The sequence below is a fragment of the Pongo pygmaeus genome, chromosome 8 (assembly GCF_028885625.2).
Source record: "Pongo pygmaeus isolate AG05252 chromosome 8, NHGRI_mPonPyg2-v2.0_pri, whole genome shotgun sequence".
In the NCBI taxonomy this organism is placed as follows: Eukaryota; Metazoa; Chordata; class Mammalia; order Primates; family Hominidae; genus Pongo; species Pongo pygmaeus.
In genome coordinates, this window is record NC_072381.2 from 21,452,721 (window position 1) to 21,473,841 (window position 21,121).

Genomic DNA, 21,121 nt, shown 5'->3' on the forward strand with positions numbered 1-21,121 from the left:
CGGCGACAATAGGCTATTTATTTAGTTATTTAGAGACAGGGTCTTGCTCTGTTGCCCATGCTGGAGTGCAGTTGCTCAGTCATAGCTCACTGCAGCCTTGAGCTCCTGGGCTCAAGTGATCCTCCCACCTCACCCTCCCAAATAGCTAGGACCGCAAGTTATTATTTTTTTAGAGATAGGGTCTCACTATGTTGTCTAGGCTGATGATTCTCTATTTAGTAAGTATTTAAGAGCTGTACAAATGTCAGACATGGTTTTCAGTTCAGGTGAGCCCCCAGCTGTGCTGGGGCCTCTTGCTCTTTGGGTCAGCACTGGCCTGTGGTCAAGCCAATGAGCTCAACACAGGACCAGCTGCTCGGTCCTCGCGCACAGCCTGGCCCCAGGAAGGCAAGGCCCCAGAAGCCACTCAACCAGTGGAAACAGTGAGGCTTGTGGTAAGGTGAGAGGGACTGCCAGTACTTAGTACATCTAAAGACCCTTCTGTTGTTTTCCTTCAAACATCTTCCAAAGGGGAATATCTTAGAAAAACCTGAGCGCATTCAAAGAACAAAGATGTGAGAGGGGCTGGAAAATAGGACCCATGAGGAATGGGGAAAAGAAGCTATGATTCTTAGTCGGAAGAAGAGAAAGCCTAGAGGCCACTTAACAATGGCCTGCAAAGTTTAAAGAGATATTCCTCCGAGAATGGAGACCAGCTGTTCACCATCTCCAGCGAGGACAGAACAAAAGGAAATGAGCTTCGGCTTCCACACGAGTGATTTAAGCTGGAAAATAATCTCTGCCAATGAGGATATCAGACTTGGGATAAGTTATCAAGGGAGATCAGGGGCTCTCCTCTGGAGTTCTTCAAAAAGCAAAGAGGCCCGTTTTCCTGGGCGGGTGAGGTGCGATCCGGCAGCAGGCAGAGGGGAGGAGAGGAAGGTTGGGGGAGGCTCTGGGTCCTCTCCAGCCGTAGGAGTCCATGACTTTGTTTTTCAAATAGTCTCCGCTTTTGTCCTTGTGGTCTCTCCAGCAGCATAATAGTTTTTTGGACTCTGGCATTTGCAGGATTGAGGCAGGGGAGAGGTGAAAGCAAAGGCATGCGAAGAATGAGAAAAAGGAAGAGAAATTGATTAATTTTCCATGGGAGAGGCAGGGAGAAACTGCAAATAACTAAGCACAGGCCCTTAGTAACTGTCAGTTTCTAAAGTAAGAATCTCTCACTTTCTCATATGAAAATTAGTTTCCATATATATATACACACTAATTGGTTCTTCTTTTCCTTTCTTGCTGGGTTTCCTAGCCTCCTTTTGAATCCTTTGTACGTTCCCTTTACACCTTCAATATTAGCCTGTTTCAGTTTCCCGTACAACAAAAGCCAAAGACAGATTCTTCTTATTGAATCCAACAGTTTACAAATCCAAAGCCCAAACCTTTATCATAACATTACCCGTCTACGAAATGCAAACCCAGCCCCTGATTCGTACATATTTTTCCTGTTTTTAATCCTTTAAAGCCTTGGGTATCTCTCCAACCTTTGACCTCCTTTATTAAGCCCGACGCTAACAGCTAACTCCTATGACCCCAGAGCCAGTGTCTTTGAAGTGAACGGGCACTCAGGGACAGCCACACCCACCGGGCTGAAACCCCCAGGAACGTCCCCCCACCCCACCCCTGCCTCCCCATGGGTGGCTGCACTCGGGTATGGGAGAGTGACATTGTCCATCCCTGCATCTGCTCCCACATGGGTTTTGGCTGCTCAGACTCAGAGACAGCCCTGAGAATGACAAGAAGGAAAGGTTGCTTGTCTTGTCTCTCATCCAGAGCCTGGTGGTCTGCTCTGGGGTGACCCAGCCTCAGGACTTCCTTCCTCAGGCAGCTTCGATGGTGAGCACTAGGATGTGAGCCCCACCAGAGCTGAGCCTCATCTGTCCTGCTCACTGTGTGCCTAGAAGAGTATCTGGCACGTGTCGGAGAGCAATCAGTATTCACAAGCAAATGCTAGAGCAGGAAAGGGCTTGCCCGGGCTGGAGTGTAGTGGTATGATCATGGCTCACTGCAGCCTTGACCTCCAGGCTCAAGCAATCCTCCCACCTCAGCCTCCTGAGTTAGCTGGGACTACGGGCCTGTGCCACTACACCCCACTAATTTTTTTTTTAGAGCCAGGGTCTTGCTGTGTTACCCAGGCTGGTCTCAAACTCCTGGTCTCAAACAATCCTCCCACCTCGGCTTCCTGAAGTGCTAGGGTTACAGACATGAGCCAACGCGCCTGGCCCATTCTCATCTCTTGTTGCAGACAGAGGAGGTTCCAGGCCTTTTTCTAGGGTCTTTGTGACTCTCAAAGACCTATCTGTACCCCCGGAAAGAAAGACCTCATCTGGTCAATTAGTCCATGCTAAAATGTTAATGGTACTAATGGGTTAATTCATTCTCTCTTGTGCACGCTCTCTCTCTCAGAGCCTGACCTCCCCCTAGACTCCTCCCCTTGCCTTGCTGGGCAATGGCCATTCATCCCCAGATGCAGAGCAGAAAGGATCCTCCAGCGCCACTAACCCTTGAATTCTTGAGCTGAGGCCAAGAACCAGGCAGCTGGAACAGAACCAGTTGAGATTAGAGTTTCACGCATCTTCCAAGGACAGATTCTGCTGGTTGCCCCGGGAACCCACATAGCCTTGCCCAAGCAGAGAGAACACAGAGCCAGCCCTGCAGAAGATGCAGGGAGCAAGACAGTGACTCTCTCAGGGGCCTCAGGGAGCCTTGTCATCACCCCACCCTGGGACTGTGGCAAGTCTTCACCCTCAGAGCCAGGCTGAGCTGCCTAAGGCTGCCCAGGGTGAGAGAAACAGGGCAAAACCAACCAACGGATGGTGTTTCTAGCTCCCTAACCTACTGTGTATGCCCCAGAAGAACTGGGGAGCTTTTCGGTTTTTTATTTTTGTTTGTTTCATATTTAATTGTTTATATCGAATTTGTTATTCATGGGGTACATGTACAATTTTGCTACATTGATATACCGCATTGTGGTAAAGCCAGGCCTTCGATGAATCCATCACTAGAACACACTTTATATCCACCAAGCAACCTCCCATCATCCACCCCCTCCCACCTTCTTACACCTCCAAGTCTCCAGCGTCTATCATTTTGCATTCTATGTCCCTGGGTCCATATTATTCAGTTCTCACTTATAAGTGAGAACATGCGATGTCTTTCTGTTTCTGAGTTGTTTCACTTAAGATAATGGACTCCAGTTCCATCCATGTTGCTGCAAAAGACATTGTTTTATTCTTTTTTATGCCTGAATAGTATTCTGTTGTGTATTTTTTTGTTTGTTTGTTAGAGACGGAGTCTCACTCTGTCGCCCATCCTGGAGTGTAGTGGCACGATCTTGGCTCACTGCAAGCTCTGCCTCCCGGGTTCATGCCATTGTCCTGCCTCAGCCTCCCAAGTAGTTGGGACTACATGTGCCCGCCACCATGCCCGGCTAATTTTTTTTGTATTTTTAGTAGAGATGGGGTTTCACCGTGTTAACCAGGATGGTCTTGATCTCCTGACCTCGTGATCCACCCGCCTCAGCCTCCCAAACTGCTGGGATTACAGGCGTGAGCCACTGTTGTGTATTTAGAGTGCATTTTCAGGCGCCCGGCCTCTGTTGTGTATTTAGAGTGCATTTTCTTTAGCCAGCCCTCCGTTGATGGTCACTTAGGTTGATTCCATGACTCCACTATTGTGAATAGTGCTGCAATAAACATATGAGCGCAGGTATTTTTTTATATACATAATGATTTCTTTTTTTGCAGGGGTAGATACCCAGTAGCAAGGTTGCTGAAGTGTATGGTGGTTCTATTTTTATAATCTCCACACTGTTTTCAACCAGGGGCTTTTTTTTTTTTCTTTGAGACGGAATCTCACTCTGTTGCCCAGGCTGGAGTGCAGTGGGACCATGTCGGCACACTGCAACCTCCATCTCCTGGGTTCGAGCAATTCTGCCTCAGCCTCCTGAGTAGCTGCGATTACAGGTGCCCACCACCACACCTGGCTAATTTTTTTATATTTATATTAGAGACGGGGTTTCAGCATGTTGGCCAGGCTGGTCTTGAACTCCTGACCTCAGGTGATCCACCCGCCTCAGCCTCCCAAAGTGCTGGAATTACAGTCGTGAGCCACTGCGCCCGGCCTTTTTTTTTTTTTTCTTTTTTCTGAGATGGAGTCTCACTCTGTCCCCAGGCTAGAGTGCAATGGTGCGATCTCGGCTCACTGCAACCTCCACCTCCCAGGTTCAAGCGATTCTCCTGCCTCAGCATCCCGAGTAGCTAGGATTACAGACACCCACCACGACGTCCAGCTAGTTTTTGTATTTATAATAGAGATGATGTTTCACTATTTGGGCCAGGCTGGTCTCGAACTCGTGACCTCAGATGATCCACCCACCTCCACCTCCCAAAGTACTGGGATTACAGGCATGAGCCACCACTCCCAGCCCAACCAGGAGCTTTTTAAAAGTAGATCCACTGTGTCCTGGCCCAAATCTATCAGCTGCATCAGAGTCTCACAGGCTAGGCCTCAGAATCTGTGTTTTTAAGAATGCTGTGAGTGATTCTGACATACAACCCAGCTTAGGAATAACAGCCCCACTAGGCTGACTGACTCACCTTCCCTCTCATCTTTCTACGACTCTGTTTTCCACATTGCGGGGGATTTCGGCTCATCAAGTTACACCAATTGACTCTCAGCATCACTGAGCTTTTTCTTTCACATCCAGGGTGAATTTAAGCCAGTGCTTCTCTGGGTCTCACAGGAGTGGACATTCTAAAGCCAGCATCTCCTCTGAGTAACTCACTCCCTGATGATGGGAGTTTGACTTTTCCTTGGTTATGAGTTACAGGATGAAAGTCAGGTGCAAACACTTATATCTTCAAGCCAACAAATCCTAGAACCTCCTCGATCTCAGAGAAGGTCAGCAGACATGTGTGTGCCACGTTTCTTCATCTCAAGAGCTGTGCATCATGGTGGAAAACTGGACTTGCAAATGGATATGCAGGAAGAGAAGGCTGTGTGAGTGTCGGCCCCTGGGTGGAGGCTGTCTTTGTTGCATCCGTGCTCTCCAGGGTGGTGCCCCGACAAAAGCCGGAAAGCGAATCTCCTTCTACTGCACCTGCAGGCTCTGGGCCCAGGCATGTTCCGGGCGAGAGGATATTTAGGGATTTCTGGGTTTAGCTTTCTCCGTTTTGCCGTTCAGTTCACTCTGGCCCTGGCTGTCTCCAAAGGAGAGGACTGATACCATGGGATTAAGTCCTTATGTTCAAGCTCCGGTCTGGGAAGCTGAGTCTCCATCTCTTTCTGAGGCCAAGGCATTGTTCTGACAACTGCCCTTGACTCCAGTTCCTTCAGGATGAGGGCCGTGGCTTTTCTTGCCTACTCTTCTGCTCCTGAATCCTTCCACGCAGCCTCTAACCACACTGCTAGCCCTCATCTCTGGCTCGCTGCCAGTTTCCTCTGGCACTATCCTCCCTAGCTGGCTGCAAACCCACCTGTTGTTTTTTGGGTTTTTTAGAGATGGGTTCTCACTCTGTTGCAATCATAGCTCACTGCAGCATCGAACTCTTGGGCTCGACAATCCTCCCACCTCAGCCTCCTAAATAGCTGAGACTATAGGTGCCCACCACCACATCTGGCTTATTTTTTTATTTTTTTGTAAGAGATGGAGTCTCACTAGATTATCCAGGCTGCTCTCAAACTCCTGGCCTCAAGGGATCCTCCCACTTCTGCCTCCCAAAGTGCTGGGGTTACAGGCATGAGCCCCAGTGCCCGATCGCCACTTGTTTTCTCTTGCTTACTCTCCCTGACCCTGGGCATCTGCCCTTGGAAATGTCGTTGTCCCCAACTGCCCCAGCTCCTGATTCCACACTCTGCATGCTTCATTTTCTGCTGTTCTCTTCATCCATCCTTCTCCCATCCCTCAATCCCCCCTCCCCCAGTCATTCTACCTCTGATGTGTTATTTGATAATATATGAATCGGAATTTGAAAGGACACAGAGGATTTCATGTGTAAAGGACTCACTGTTTTCTTTATTTACTATTACTGCCGTGCAATCAGTTGCCCTTTTAACCAATGATTCCTCCTGACACAACGCTCTTTTAATGTTTTCATCCCTATAAGATGAGTGTTCCTTGATACAAATAGCAGTTGCCACTTCCTTTATGGATGTAATGATTAGAGAATGTTCCTTTATAAAAGTTCTAAGCACTTACTGTGCCTCATAATTGCCTGGGATGCTTTATAAAACCCTATGGTCTGGGGCCGGGTGCGGTGGCTCACGCCTGTAATCCCAGCACTTTGGGAGGCCGAGGCAGGCAGATTACGAGGTCAGGAGATCGAGACCATCCTTGCTAACACAGTGAAACCCCGACTCTACTAAAATACAAAAAATTAGCCGGGCGTGGTGGCGGGCGCCTGTAGTCCCAGCTACTCGGGAGGCTGAGGCAGGAGAATGGCATGAACCTGGGACGCGGAGCTTGCAGTGAGCTGAGATCACGCCACTGCACTCCAGGCTGGGTGACAGAGTGAGACTCCATCTCAAAAAAAAAAACAAAAAAAAACAAATGGTCTGGGCATCACCTTCAGATATTTCAGTTCAATTGGTCTAAAGTCGGGTTCTGTATCCATATTTTAAAAATACTCTGGCTGGGCACGGTGGCTCATGCCTGTAATCCCAGCACTTTGGGAGGCTGAGGTAAGCGGATCACCTGAAGTCAGGAGTTTGAGACCAGCCTGATCAAATGGCGAAACCTCATCTCTACTAAAAATACAAAAATTAGCTGGGCATGGTGGCACGTGCCTGTAGACTCAGCTACTTGGGAGGCTGAGGCAGGAAAATTGCTTGAACCCGGGAGGCAGAGGTTGCAACGAGCCAAGATTGCGTCACTGCACTCCAGCCTGGGTGACAGAGCGAGACTCCGTCTCAAAAAAAATAAAAATAAAGTAAAAATACTTCTGTCAGGGCATGGTGGCTCAACCCTGTAATCCCAGCAGTTTGGGAGGCTGAGGTGGGCGGATCACTTGAAGTCAGGAGTTCAAGACCAGCCTGACCAACATGGTGAAACCCTGTCTCTACTAAAAATACAAAACTAGCCAGGCGTGGTGGTACACACCTGTAATCTCAACTACTTGGGAGGCTGAGGCAGGAGAATTGCTTGAACTGGGAGGCGGAGGTTGCAGTGAGCTAAGATCGTGCCATTGTTCTCCAGCCTGGGCAACAAGAGCAAAACTCCATCTCAAAAAAAATAAAAATAAAAGTAAAAATACTTTCCAAGACATGATAATGTGCAGCCAGGCCTGAGATTCACTGATTTATCAAAAAATCTTTCATGATAAAAGTGTGTTCAAAAATTCTGTAATCCCAGCACCCTGGGAGGCTGAGGCGGGCCGATCACCTGAGGTCAGGAGTTTGAGACCAGCCTGGTCAACATGGTGAAAACCCATCTTTACTAAAAATACAAAATTAGCCAGGCGTGGTGGCGCTCACCTGTAATCCCAGCTACCCAGGAGGCTGAGGCAGGAGAATTGCTTGAACCCAGGGGGCAGAGGTTGCAGTGAGCCGAGATCACACCATTGCACTCCAGCCTGGGAGACAGAATGAGACTCCACCTTAAAAAAAAAAAAAATCAGTTCCTGGAAATCTTAATTTAAAGCAGTGGCTCCTAACCACGTCCTTTTCTAGCAAGGCAAAAGATCTTAAAGCCCACTCTTCCTCACTCATTCTAAATCTGGGGAGACCAAACACTTTGGGAGGCCAAGGCAGGAAAATTGCTTGAGGCCAGGAATTCAAGACCAGCCTAAGCAGCATAGTGAAACCATGTCTCTACAAAAAATAAAAAAGAGGCCAGGCATGGTGTAATCCCAGTACTTTGGGAGGCTGAGGCAGGCAGATCACTTGAGGCCAGGAGTTCAAGACCAGCCTGGCCAACATGGTGAAACCCCATCTCTACTAAAAATGCAAAAATTAGCCAGGCGTGGTGGCGGGCACCTATAGTCCCAGCTACTCGGAAGGCTGAGACAGGAGAATTGCTTGAACTGGAAGGCGGAGGTTGTAGTGAGCTGAGATCGTGCCACTGCACTCCAGCCTGGGCAGCAAAGCAAGACTCTATCTAAAAAATAAAAAGCAAAATTAGCCAGGTATGGTGGTGTGTGCCTATAGTACCAGCTACTCAGGAGGCTGGAGTGGGATCGCTGAGCCTGGGAGGTTGAGGCTGCAGTGAGCTATGATCGCACCACTGCACTCCAGTCTGAGTGACAGAGCAAGACCTTGTCTCAAAAAAAATAAAAAAGAATTGAAATGTGACACACACATGATTTTACATCCTAAAACAATGCTACATATACTTTAAAGATAATCCAGAAATTTTATGACTTGCTAGTGCTTTATAAGTTATTTAAAGAACACAAAGCCATTGGTAGCATATCACCAATGATCTTCTCCTGCACAAGTAAATGTTTAGGAGGATTATATAATCATCAGCTTCAGCACTAGGTACAGAGATGAATAACAACATTTGAACTATTGCATCTCCATGAATGAATTAAAGACTAGTTACTAGAAAATAATAGACCGAAAATATAACTTATGAAAGTAAGTTCCATAAACACTATCATCATCACCAAATGTCACTCAGACTAACAGGAATTTATTCTCTAAAATCATGAGTAAGTAGTCATTTGAAATCACAACCACATCTAGGCAAGTGATATCAAGCTTCCTTTCCCCAGCCTGTAGGGATTCCTTGAGAGTCTAGGCAGTAATTGCTCAGTAACAACCAAGCCTAGCAGAGCTGCCAATATCTTAGAATACTGAAGTTGTATTATCAGTAAATGCTAAAAACAAAGCAGATTTAGTTGCTTAACATTGAACATAACTACCCTTAATTATCGCTTGGCAGAGCGGTAGGTAAGTAGCCCCAGAGGTTGAACATAAAAGTGAAAATTTATAAAATTTTGCCTTGCTTACTCAAAACATACCCCCCACAAAGGCATGCAGTGTCATCCAGACTGGATTGTAGTACACGTTCATAGCCCAGCTAATTTTTAAAATTTTTAGAGACGGGGTCTCACTATGTTGTCCTGGCTGGCCTCGAACTTCTGGATCCTCCCATCTCAGCCTCAAAATCCTGGGATTACAGGTGTGAACAATCCCAGCACGCTTTTCTTTTTTTCTTTTCTTTTTTTTTTTTTTTTCAGACTGAGTCTCGCTGTTGTTGGCCAGGCGAGAGTGCAATGGCGCGATCTCAGCTCACTGCAGCCTCTGCCTCCCGGGTTCCAGCAATTCTCCTGTCTCAGCCTCCAGAGTAGCTAAGATTACAGGCACCTGCCACCATGCCCTGCTAACTTTTGTATTTTTAGTAGAGACGGGGTTTCACCATGTTGGCCAGGCTGGTCTCAAACTCCTGACCTCAGGTGATCCACGCACCTCGGCCTCCCAAAGTGCTGGGATTACAGGAGTGAGTCACTGCGCCCCATTCCTGGCTATATTAAGCCCATTAAGAGAATACCCTAGTTAAGGACTACACTGTGAGATTCCTAGTTTCCAGAAGGATGTAATATACTGCCTGTTGAGACAGGAAAAACTGTTTCATTATTATGTTTTACATGTGCATTTAGGTGCAAATCTGACCTGCGTGATTACAAATATCCCCAAAGGCAAACATTTTGTATTCTAATGATTGTATTGACTTATTCACCTGATCATTTTTTTGATCATTCAGACAAAAAGCTGTGTTTTTAATAACTGAGAAACTGTTCATACCAAATGAGAAAAAAACTTCAGCTTTGAATAGGAACTTATCCAAAGGCAAATTTGGCATAGCCTGAATGAGTTATCCAAGTCTTTGATAGAAAATAATCTTTCCCCAACAATTATCATTTCTGTAGATTGAGAAATCAGCCTAAAAGACAGAACTATAGGCCGGGTGTGGTGTCTCACGCCTGTAATCCCAGCACTTTGGGAGGCCGAGGTGGGCGGATTACCTGAGATCTGGAGTTTGAGACCAGCCTGACCAACATGGAGAAACCCCGTCTCTACTAAAAATACAAATAAAACTAGCTGGGCATGGTGGTGCATGCCTGTAATCCCAGCTACTCGGAAGGCTGAGGCAGAAGAAGCTCTTGAACCTGGGAGGTGGAGGTTGTGGTGAGCCGAGATCACGCCATTGCACTCCAGCCTGGGCAACAAGAGCGAAATTCCATCTCAAAAAAAAAAAAATAGAACCAGTATAAATTCAAATATCCAGGTCAGCTAGGCACGGTGGCTCACACCTGCAATCTCAGCACTTTGGTAGGCTGAGGCAGGAAGATTACTTGAGCCCAGGAGGTTGAGGCTGCAGTGAGCCATAATCATGCCACTGCACTCTAGCCTGGGCAACAGAGCAAGACCCTATCTCTATAAATAAATATATATATAAAAATAAAAATATCCAGGTCAAACAGGGTTATTAAGATCTGAATATAAGAAAATTCAAAAAACCTTAGAAAATCCAGAGTCTTTGAGCCCATTTGTGAAGATAGTACAAGTTTGAGGCTTAGCTGAAATGGAAAAACATAAATTTAATTTTTGTTCATTCTTTTTTTTGTTTTTTCTTTTTTGAGATGAAGTCTCACTCTGTTCCCCAGGCTGGAGTACAGTGGCACGATCAATACTCACTGCAACCTCTGCCTCCCAGGTTCAAGCGATTCTCCTGCCTCAGCCTCCTGAATAGCTGGGATTACAGGTGCCCACCACCATGACTGGCTAATTTTTTTTTTTTTTTATTTTTAGTAGAGATGGGGTTTCACCATGTTGACCAGGCTGGTCTCAAACTCCTGACCTCAGGTGATCCGCCCCTGTCGGCTTCCCAAAGAGCTGTAATTTTTGTTTATTCTTATTCTCTGAATTTCTAGAAACAAAATAACTGCCAGGAGCGAGGTACAGTGATGTGTGCCTGCAATCCCAGCTACTAAGAAGCTGAGGTGGAAGGATCATTTCAGCCTAGGAGTTCAAGACAAGCCTGGGCAACACAGTAAGATTCCGTCTTCCATCTCAAACAAACAAACAAACAAAACGAAAAGCAAAAAACAAAATAGCTGCCAGTTCCTGGGAGTACAGGAGCTTGCAACTTGTGCATAATTAGTTTAATAAGTGTAAAATATACATCACAAATATGCATTGACACTTTAATTCTACAGGTTTAAAACTAACATGGGAATTGCTATTTTTAAGTTTCTGGATAACAGGAAGTTGATGTGTTTTTTATCTTGGGACCTTTCAATACTTAGCACAGTACTTTTTTTGTTTTTTTGTTTGTTTATTTGTTTGTTTTTTGAGACGGAGTCTCGCTCTGTCGCCCAGGCTGGAGTGCAGTGGCGCGACCTCGGCTCACTGCAACCTCCGCCTCCCGGGTTCACCCCATTCTCCTGCCTCAGCCTCCCGAGTAGCTGGGACTACAGGCACCCGCCACCGCGCCCAGCTAATTTTTTTGTATTTTTAGGAGAGCTAGGGTTTCACCACGTTAGCCAGTAGGGTCTCGATCTCCTGACCTCGTGATCCATCTGCCTTGGCCTCCCAAAGTGCTGGGATTACAGGCTGAAGTAATATTTTTTGATAAAATCTATAATATAAAAAGTATTGTGGCCGGATGTGGTAGTTCGTGCCTGTAATGCCAACACTTTGGGAGGCCGAGGCAGGCAGATCGCTTGAGGTCAGGAGTTTGAGACCAGCCTGGGCAATGTGGTGAAACCCTCTCTCCATAGAAAATTTAAAAATTAGCCAGGCGTGGTGGTGTGCACCTGTGGTCCCAGCTCTTTGAGGTCTGAGATGGGAGACTAGATTGAGCCCGGGAAGTTGAGGCTGCAGTGAGCTGTGATCATGACCCTGCACTCGTTTGGGTGACAGAGTGAGACTGTGTCTCAAAAAACAAAACAGCCAGGTGCAGTTTTATATATATATAAATATGTTATATTTATATATATAATATATTATATTTATTATATATATTATAAATATAATATATTATAATATATATTTATATAATATATATATTATATAAATATATATATTTAAATATATATTTATATATAATGTATATTTATATGTATTATATATAATGTATATATATAAATATTTATAAATATTTTTATATATTTAAATATATATTATATAAATTTATATGTTTATATAAATTTATATAAATATATATTTATATAAATTTATATAAATATATATTATATAAATTTATATATTTATATATTATATATTTATATATAATATATAATATATATAAAATATTATATAATGTATTATATATAAATATATAATATACATAATATATAAAATATTATATATTATACATATATTATATAATATATTATATATATTATATTATTGTACATATATTATATAGTATATATACATATATAATATATTATATAACATATTATATAGTATATATACTATATAATATATTATATAACATATTATATATTATCTAAATAAATATTATATAATATATTATATATATTATATTATATATTAGAGAATATATTATATAATATATGATATAATATATATTATCTAAATATATATTATATAATATATAATATATATATTATCTAAATATATATTATATAATATATAATATATATATTATCTAAATATATATTATATAATATATAATATATATATTATCTAAATATATATTATATAATATATAATATATATATTATCTAAATATATATTATATAATATATAATATATATATTATCTAAATATATATTATATAATATATAATATATATATTATCTAAATATATATTATATATAAATATATAATATATTATCTAAATATATATTATATATAAATATATAATATATTATAATTACATATAATATATATAAATATAATATATTATATATAAATATATAATATATTATGTATATTTTATATATATTTTATAATATATAATATATTATATATATTTTATAATATATAATATATTATATTCTATATAAAATATAATATATTATATTGTATATAATATATAATATATTATATTCTATATAATATATTATATTTTATATAGAACATAATATATTATATATTATATAGAACATAATATATTATATATTATATAGAACATAATATATTATATATTATATAGAACATAATATATTATATATTATATAGAACATAATATATTATATATTATATAGAACATAATATATTATATATTATATAGAACATAATATATTATATATTATATAGAACATAATATATTATATATTATATATAGAACATAATATATTATATATTATATATAGAACATAATATATTATATATTATATATAGAACATAATATATTATATATTATATATAGAACATAATATATTATATATTATATATAGAACATAATATATTATATATTATATATAGAACATAATATATTATATATTATATATAGAACATAATATATTATATATTATATATAGAACATAATATATTATATATTATATATAGAACATAATATATTATATATTATATATAGAACATAATATATTATATATTATATATAGAACATAATATATTATATATTATATATAGAACATAATATATTATATATTATATATAGAACATAATATATTATATATTATATATAGAACATAATATATTATATATTATATATAGAACATAATATATTATATATTATATATAGAACATAATATATTATATATTATATATAGAACATAATATATTATATATTATATATAGAACATAATATATTATATATTATATATAGAACATAATATATTATATATTATATATAGAACATAATATATTATATATTATATATAGAACATAATATATTATATATTATATATAATATATTATAAAATATAATATATTATATATTATATACAATATATTATGAAATATAATATATTATATATTATATATTATATATTATATATTATATATTATATATAAAATATTATATATTATATATTATATATTATATAATATTATATATTATATATAAAATATAATATATAATATATAAATATATATAATGCGTATTATATATTATATATTTATATATAATACATATTATATATTATATATTTATATATAATACATATTATATATTATATATTTATATAATACGTGTTATATATTATATATTTATATAATACGTATTGTATATTAATATATAATACGTATTATATATAAATATATACAATTTGTATATAAATATATACAATTATATATAAAAATATACAATATATAATACGTATTATATATACACAATATATAATACGTATTATATATAATATATATAATATATAATACGTATTATATATAAATATATATAATACGTATTATATATAAATATGTATAAATATAATACGTATTATATATAAATATATATATATTACTTCATCTGAGTGATGTGCCTAAGAGCTCATAGAGCAAGGAAGATCCTAAGCTTAAGCAACTCCTCCAAAAGGCCATCTTCCAGAAGTCACAACAATCACAACAGATTGGAAAGAAACTACGTCCCTTCTGCTCATTAAATGGACAACTGGAGGCTGGGTGTGGTGCCTCACGCCTGTAATCCCAGCACTTTGGGAGGCTTGGGTGGGAGGATTGCATGAGGTCAGGAGTTCGAGACCAACCTGGGCAACATAACAAGATGTCATCTCTACAAAAAAATTTTAAAATAGCCAGGCACGGCGGCATGTGCCTATAGCCCCAGCTGCTTGGGAGACAAAGAAGGGAAGATCACTTGAGCCAAGGAGATCGAGGCTGCAGTGAGCTATGACTGCATTCCAGCCTGGTTGCCAGAGTGAGACCCTGACTAAAATTAAAAAAAAAAAACAGTGGGGGCAGAGAACCGCAGGGACAACCTCAGTCAGTTACCAGTCCTCTGCTTTTACATGTAGCTTTGCCTCTAAGCACACCAGGCAAGCAACTCCTCCCATTCTAAGGGACACATCCTGACTGCCACCTTCATTGCAATAGCAGAAGCACCACATCTGAGCACAACAGACCCCCTCGCACTTCCCAGGTTTCATTCCTTTTATAAAGAAAACAAGCCCATGCTCTCACGCCCACCAGTATTTCCCAGACTTTCCAAATTGTGATGAATTGCCTAAAGCATTGACTTGAAACAAAGCAAACCAAAACCAGATTCTCAGCACCTGCCCTTGGATGGTCTAACGAAGCCCTGGAATCACCCAGGGGATTCTAATGAACAGATGAATTTGGGAAATTCTGAGCTGCCCTACAACATCTAAAGTCAGGGTTTGAGTTTCTCCCCACCCTCCCTCTTTCCTCCTGTTGCTTCTGCAAACAGGCAGGCTAGACTGTTTAGAGAGTCTCACCTGGCCTCCAGCACGGTCTAGAGTCAGGCTCTGATCTTGCAGATGGATGACTCACCACATCATCCCCACAAGGGGTCCGGCGTCTTCATGTGCTACCCAACCTTTAAGTTTTCTGGACAGGCTGCAGGAGGTGATGGGTCCTAAAGGAGAGGTGACTGACACGGACTTCGTATTGCTAAACAGCCCTGGCCATGACAGTACAGATTAGTACAGGACAGTTCCTGGAAGGGCTGCATTTTGTAAAATAACAATGTAAGAGTCTTCCTTGTCTTTTTCTTTCCTTTCTTTTTTTTTTTTTTTTTTTTTGCAATGAAGTCTCACTCTGTCACCCAGGCTGGAGGAGTGCAGTGGCGCAATCTCGGCTCACTACAACCTCTGCTTTCCAGGTTCAAGTGATATTCCTGCCTTAGCCTCCAGAGTAGCTGGGATTACAGGTGTGCACCACCATGCCCGGCTAATTTGTGTGTGTGTGTGTGTGTGTGTGTGTGTGTGTGTGTGTATTTTTAGTAGAGGTGGGATTTCACCATGTTGGCCAGGCTGGTCTCGAATTCCTGACCTCAGGTTATCCACCCGCCTTGGCCTCCCAAAGTGCTGGGAATACAGGCCTGAGCCACCGCACCCAGCCATTCCTTGCCTTTTTCAAGCTATTTTTAAATTTTACGTTATGTATAAGATATACATAACATGTGGCGTGAAGTACATTTCCACTATGCAACTGTCACCACTATCCATCTCCAGAAGTTTTTCATCTTTCCCAGCTGAAGCTCTGCCCCCATTAAACACTAACTCCCCATTGCCGCTCCCCTCCCCCAGCCCCAGGCAACCACCTTTCTATTATCTGTCTCTGTGAATTCAACTCTTCTAGGTACCGCATGTAAGTGGAATCGTACAGCATTTGTCCTTTTGTGACTGGCTTATTCCAATTAGCATACTGTCCTCAAGGTTCATCCATGTTGTGCATGTGAATTTCCTTTTTTTTTTTTTGAGATGGAGTTTTGCTGTTGTTGCCCAGGCTGGAGTGCAATGGCACGATCTTGGCTCACAGCACCCTCTGCCTCCCAGGTTCAAGCAATTCTCCTGCCTCAGCATCCTGAGTAGCTGGAATACAGGCATGCACCACCATGCCCAGCTAATTTTGTATTTTCAGTAGAGATGCAGTTTCTCCATGTTGGTCAGGCTGGTCTCGACCTCCCGACCTCAGGTGATCCGCCCGCCTCGGCCTCCCAAAGTACTGGGATTACAGGCATGAGCTACCACGCCTGGCCTCCTTCCTTATTTAAGGCTGAATTATATTCCATTGTATGTATATACCACATTTTGTTTATCCATTCATCTGCAAATGGTTACTTGGGTTGTTTCCACCTTTCAGCTATTGTGAATAATGCTGCTATGAACATGAGTGTACACACGTCTCTAAAAGAACCTCCCTGCAGTTCTTTTGGGTGTATGCCCAAAAGAAAAATGGCTGGATCACATGGTGATCGTATATTTAATTTTTTGAGGAAGCACCTTCATGTTTTTCACAGCGGCTACGCCATTTTGCATTCCCACCAGCAATATGCAAGGGTTCCAATTTGTCCCCACCCTCACCAGCATTTATTACTTTCTGGCGTTTTTCTTGTTTTTTTTGTTTGTTTGTTTTTTGTTTTTTTTTTTAATAGCCATCCTATCCTAATGGATGTGAAAGTGGTATATCATTGATTGTGTTTTGTTTTGTTTCGAAACACAGTCTTGCTCTGTTGCCCAGGTTGGAGTGCAGTGGAGCAATCCAGAAATTCACCTTTCCCATGAGCTGGACAGAGGAGCTTGGTTTTTTTTTTTTTTTTTTAGAGATGGAGTCTCACTCTGTCACCAAGGCTGGAGTGCAGTGGCGCAATCTCAGCTCACTGCAACCTCCACCTCCTGAGTTAAAGCAATTCTCCTGCCTCAGCCTCCTGAGTAGCTGGGGTTACAGATCTGCGCCATCAAGCCCAGCTAATTTTTGTATTTTAGTAGAGACGGGGTTTCACCATGTTGCCAGGCTGGTCTCAAACTCCTGACCTCAAGTGATCCGCCTGCGTCGACCTCCCAAAGTGCTAGCATTACGGGCATAAGCCACCATGCCGGGCTACCACTGTGGTTTTGATTCGCATTTTCCTAATGATTAGTAAAGTGTCTTTGTTTTAGAGAACAAAAAAAGGAAAAATGTAGCACCAAAGATTTAGGTTGGAGGAAGGTCCCAGGAAAATGGAAGCAAATACACAGAATCATGCGAGAAGACAAGAAATAATGTGGGAGTGCAGTTCTATAAAAGTACATCTTCAAAACATTCTTTAAGAAGAAACGCAGTATTATCTTGAACAAAACTAAATGAGGAAGGTACCACTGTCCTTAAGGTATAATAAGAAACTGAATTGCCATGAGTAAGGTCACAACACTCAGAAGCTATGTGTGGAAAATCAAGAAATAACTATGGCAACATCTCTCCAATATTAAACAAACAAAAAGCAGCTGGGCGTGGTGACTCATGCTTGTAATCCCAGCACTTTGAGAAGCCACAGTGGAAGGATCACTTGAGCCCAACTTGAGTTGAGAGTAGCCTGGGCAACGTAGCAAGACCCTGTCTCTACAAAAAATTTAAAAAATTAGCTGGACTTGGTGGTGCATGCTTGTAGTCCCAGCTATCCAGGAGGCTGAGATGGGAGGGTCGCTTAAACCCTTATACCCAGGAGGTTGAGGCTACGGTGAGCTATGATCATGCCACTGCACTCCAGCCTGGGTGACAGAGCAATCCAGCCTGGGTGACAGAGCAAGACCCTGTCTCAAAAAAAAAAAAAAAAAAAAAATTAAAAGATCAATTTATTCATTAACCATTTAAAAAATTCAAAAGAAACTCAATCAGGAGATCATTTTCACAGTGATGAATCAAATTGACAAAAATCTCCTCACAGCCTGCTGGAAGACAGGAACAAAAATTCCTTGTGTCATTTTAAAAAGTATAAACCTTGTGTGTTGTCAGACCACATCCCTTGTACAGAAAATCTACAGGTTTGGTATTAGGCAGGACTCCCCAGGAAAGGGATCAGGATGAGGGATTAGCAATAGGAAATTTGGCATCGGGTAAGGGAATATTCCGGAAAAACGTCAGTGCCTAACTTCCTTCCCCACATGCTCAAGGAGTGTACATCCACAACACAGCCCTAAGCTTTAAGGATGTGAACTCGTTTAACCTACCAGATAGGTAAACACACTTGAAGTTTGCCTTTGAAAACTCATGCTAAAGGGAATTGATTCTGCAAACTCGTTACTTTTTTTTTTTTTTTTTTGAGACAGAGTCTCACCCTGTCGCCCAGTCCAGTGGTGCGATCTAGGCTCACTGCAACCTCCACCTCCCGGGTTGAAGTAATTCTCCTGCCTCACCCTCCTGAGTAGCTGGGATTACAGGCATGCATCACCACGTCCAGCTAATTTTTGTATTTTTAGTAGAGAAGGGGTTTCACCATGTCGGTCAGGCTGATTTCGAACTTCTGAACTCGTGATCTGCCTGCCTTGGCCTCCCAAAGTGCTGGGATTACAGGCATGAGCCCACACCGGGCCAAATTCACTACTTTTAATGGCAAAAACTGCAATTGCTTTTTCTCCAGCCTAAATAAAAAATTCTATATAAAAATTGTGTTCTACTGAGGCCAGGCACGGTGGCTCACGCCTGTAATCCCAGCACTCTGGGAGGCCGAGGTAGGCGGATCACAAGGTCAGGAGATCAAGACCATCCTGGCTAACACGGTGAAACCCCATCTCTACTAAAAATACAAAAAAAAAAAAAAAAAATTAGCCGGGCGTATTGGCGGGCACCTGTAGTCCCAGCTACTCCGGAGGCTGAGGCAGGAGAATGGCGTGAACCCAGGAGGCAGAGCTTGCAGTGAGCCGAGATCGCGCCACTGCACTCCAGCCTGGGCGATAGAGCGAGACTCCATCTTGAAAAAAAAAAAAATTGGGCTCTGTTTACTCTGGTGTACACAAAGTAAATATTATCTTTTTTTTCTTTTCTTTTCTTTTTGAGACAGAGTCTCACTTTGTCACCCAGGCTGAAGCGCAGTGGTGCAATCTCGGCTCACTGCACTCTCTATCGCGTGGGCTCAAGTGATTTTTTTCTGCCTCAGCCTCCCGAGTAGCTGGGATTACAGACGTATGCCACCACACCTGGCTAATTTTTGTATTGTTAGTAGAGACAGGTTTTCCCCATGTTGGCTAGGCTGGTCTCGAACTCCTCACTTCAGGTGATCTGCTTGCCTCAGCCCCCATGTGGGGGCTGTAAGATTACAAGCATGAGCCGCCCCACCCAGCAACATTATCTTTTATTTTTTGTATTTTTAAGATGCAGTCAGTTTGCAAAATACTATGTCATTTGGCCAGAAAACTAATTCTCATGCTTCTCTCTTCCTTCTCAAATTACACTATTTTCATAACAGGTCAAAAATAGTTTTAAGGGCAGGGCGCGGTGGCTCACGCCTGTAATCCCAGCACTTTGGGAGGCCGAGATGGGCATCACCTGAGGTCGGGAGTTCGAGACCAGCCTGACTAACATGGAGAGAAACCCCGTCTCTACTAAAAATACAAAAAATTAGCCAGGCGTGGTGGCTCATGCCTGTAATCCCAGCTACTCAGGAGGCTGAGGCGGGAGAATCGCTTGAACCCGGAAGGCGGAGATTGTGGTGAGCTGAAATCGCGCCATTGCACTCCAGCCAGGGCAACAAGAGCAAAACACGGTCTCAAAAAATATAAAATAAAATAATAGTTTTAAGAATGGTCAGGGGTTGGCATTTCCTTTCTAATAATGGATAGAAGTTTCTTATGAATCATAATTAGTGATGTTACTTGATCTCAATCTGATGTTAATTCAAAGTTGCCCTTTTCAAGAAGGCAGTGTGCTGGTGTGCAGGGATCACATACCTGTGATTAATCCAGCTGAGTGCTAGAGCTGCAATTGTTTCTTCGTGTAGCTGCAGATAAAATAACAGTCTTGGCCGGGCACGGTGGCTCACGCTTGTAATCCCAGCACTTTGGGAGACCAAGGCGGGCAGATCATGAGGTCAGGAGTTCGAGACCTGCCTGGCCAACACAGTGCAACCCCATCTCTAGTAAAAATACAAAAATTAGCCAGGCATAGTGGCACGTGCCTGTAATCCCAGCTACTCAGGAGGCTGAGGCAGGAGAATCATTTGAACCCAGGAGGCAGAGGTTGCAGTGAGCTGAGATCTTGCCACTGTGCTCCAGACTCGGCAACAGGAGGAGACTCTGTCTCAAAAAAAAAAAAGGCTTTGTCAATAAAAGAAGCATAACCCCTGAGTGCCTGGACCAGTGGATAATTACATAGGAAGTAATAATGGGAGGTAAGAACCCTTTTGCTGTGTCAGTGAGAAGATCCAGTAGAAAATCAAGGAGGACCCGAGAAAATTTGTACCGAAAGGAAAAATAAAAAGTCTCTTCTTGGCTGTGCACAGCAGCTCAGGCCCATAATCTTAACACTTTGGGAGGCTGAGGAGGGAGGATCATTTGAGCACAAGAGTTCGAGACCAGCCTGGGCAACATAGGAAGACCCCCATCTCTACCAAAAAAAAAAAAAAAAATTAGGTGGGCCTGGTGGTGTGCACCTGTAGTTCCAGCTACAAATTTTTTGTACTTGGAGGCTGAGGTGGGAGGATCCTTTGAGCCCAGGAGTTAGAGACCAGCCTGGGCAATATAAGGAGACCCCAGCTCTA

General features: G+C 41.5%; 1 long non-coding RNA gene across 1 annotated transcript in view; it reads right to left on the reverse strand.

The window, feature by feature from the left end:
* Positions 1 to 278: 278 nt before the first annotated feature.
* Positions 279 to 21,121, reverse strand: part of LOC129006657 (uncharacterized) — a 60,317-nt gene continuing 39,474 nt past the window's right edge. The window contains exons 6-7 of the long non-coding RNA XR_008492044.2: positions 20,313 to 20,657; positions 279 to 1,034 (exon numbers count right to left, since the gene is read on the reverse strand). This is a non-coding gene — a long non-coding RNA (uncharacterized LOC129006657). The remainder of the gene's footprint in view (positions 1,035 to 20,312; positions 20,658 to 21,121) is intronic.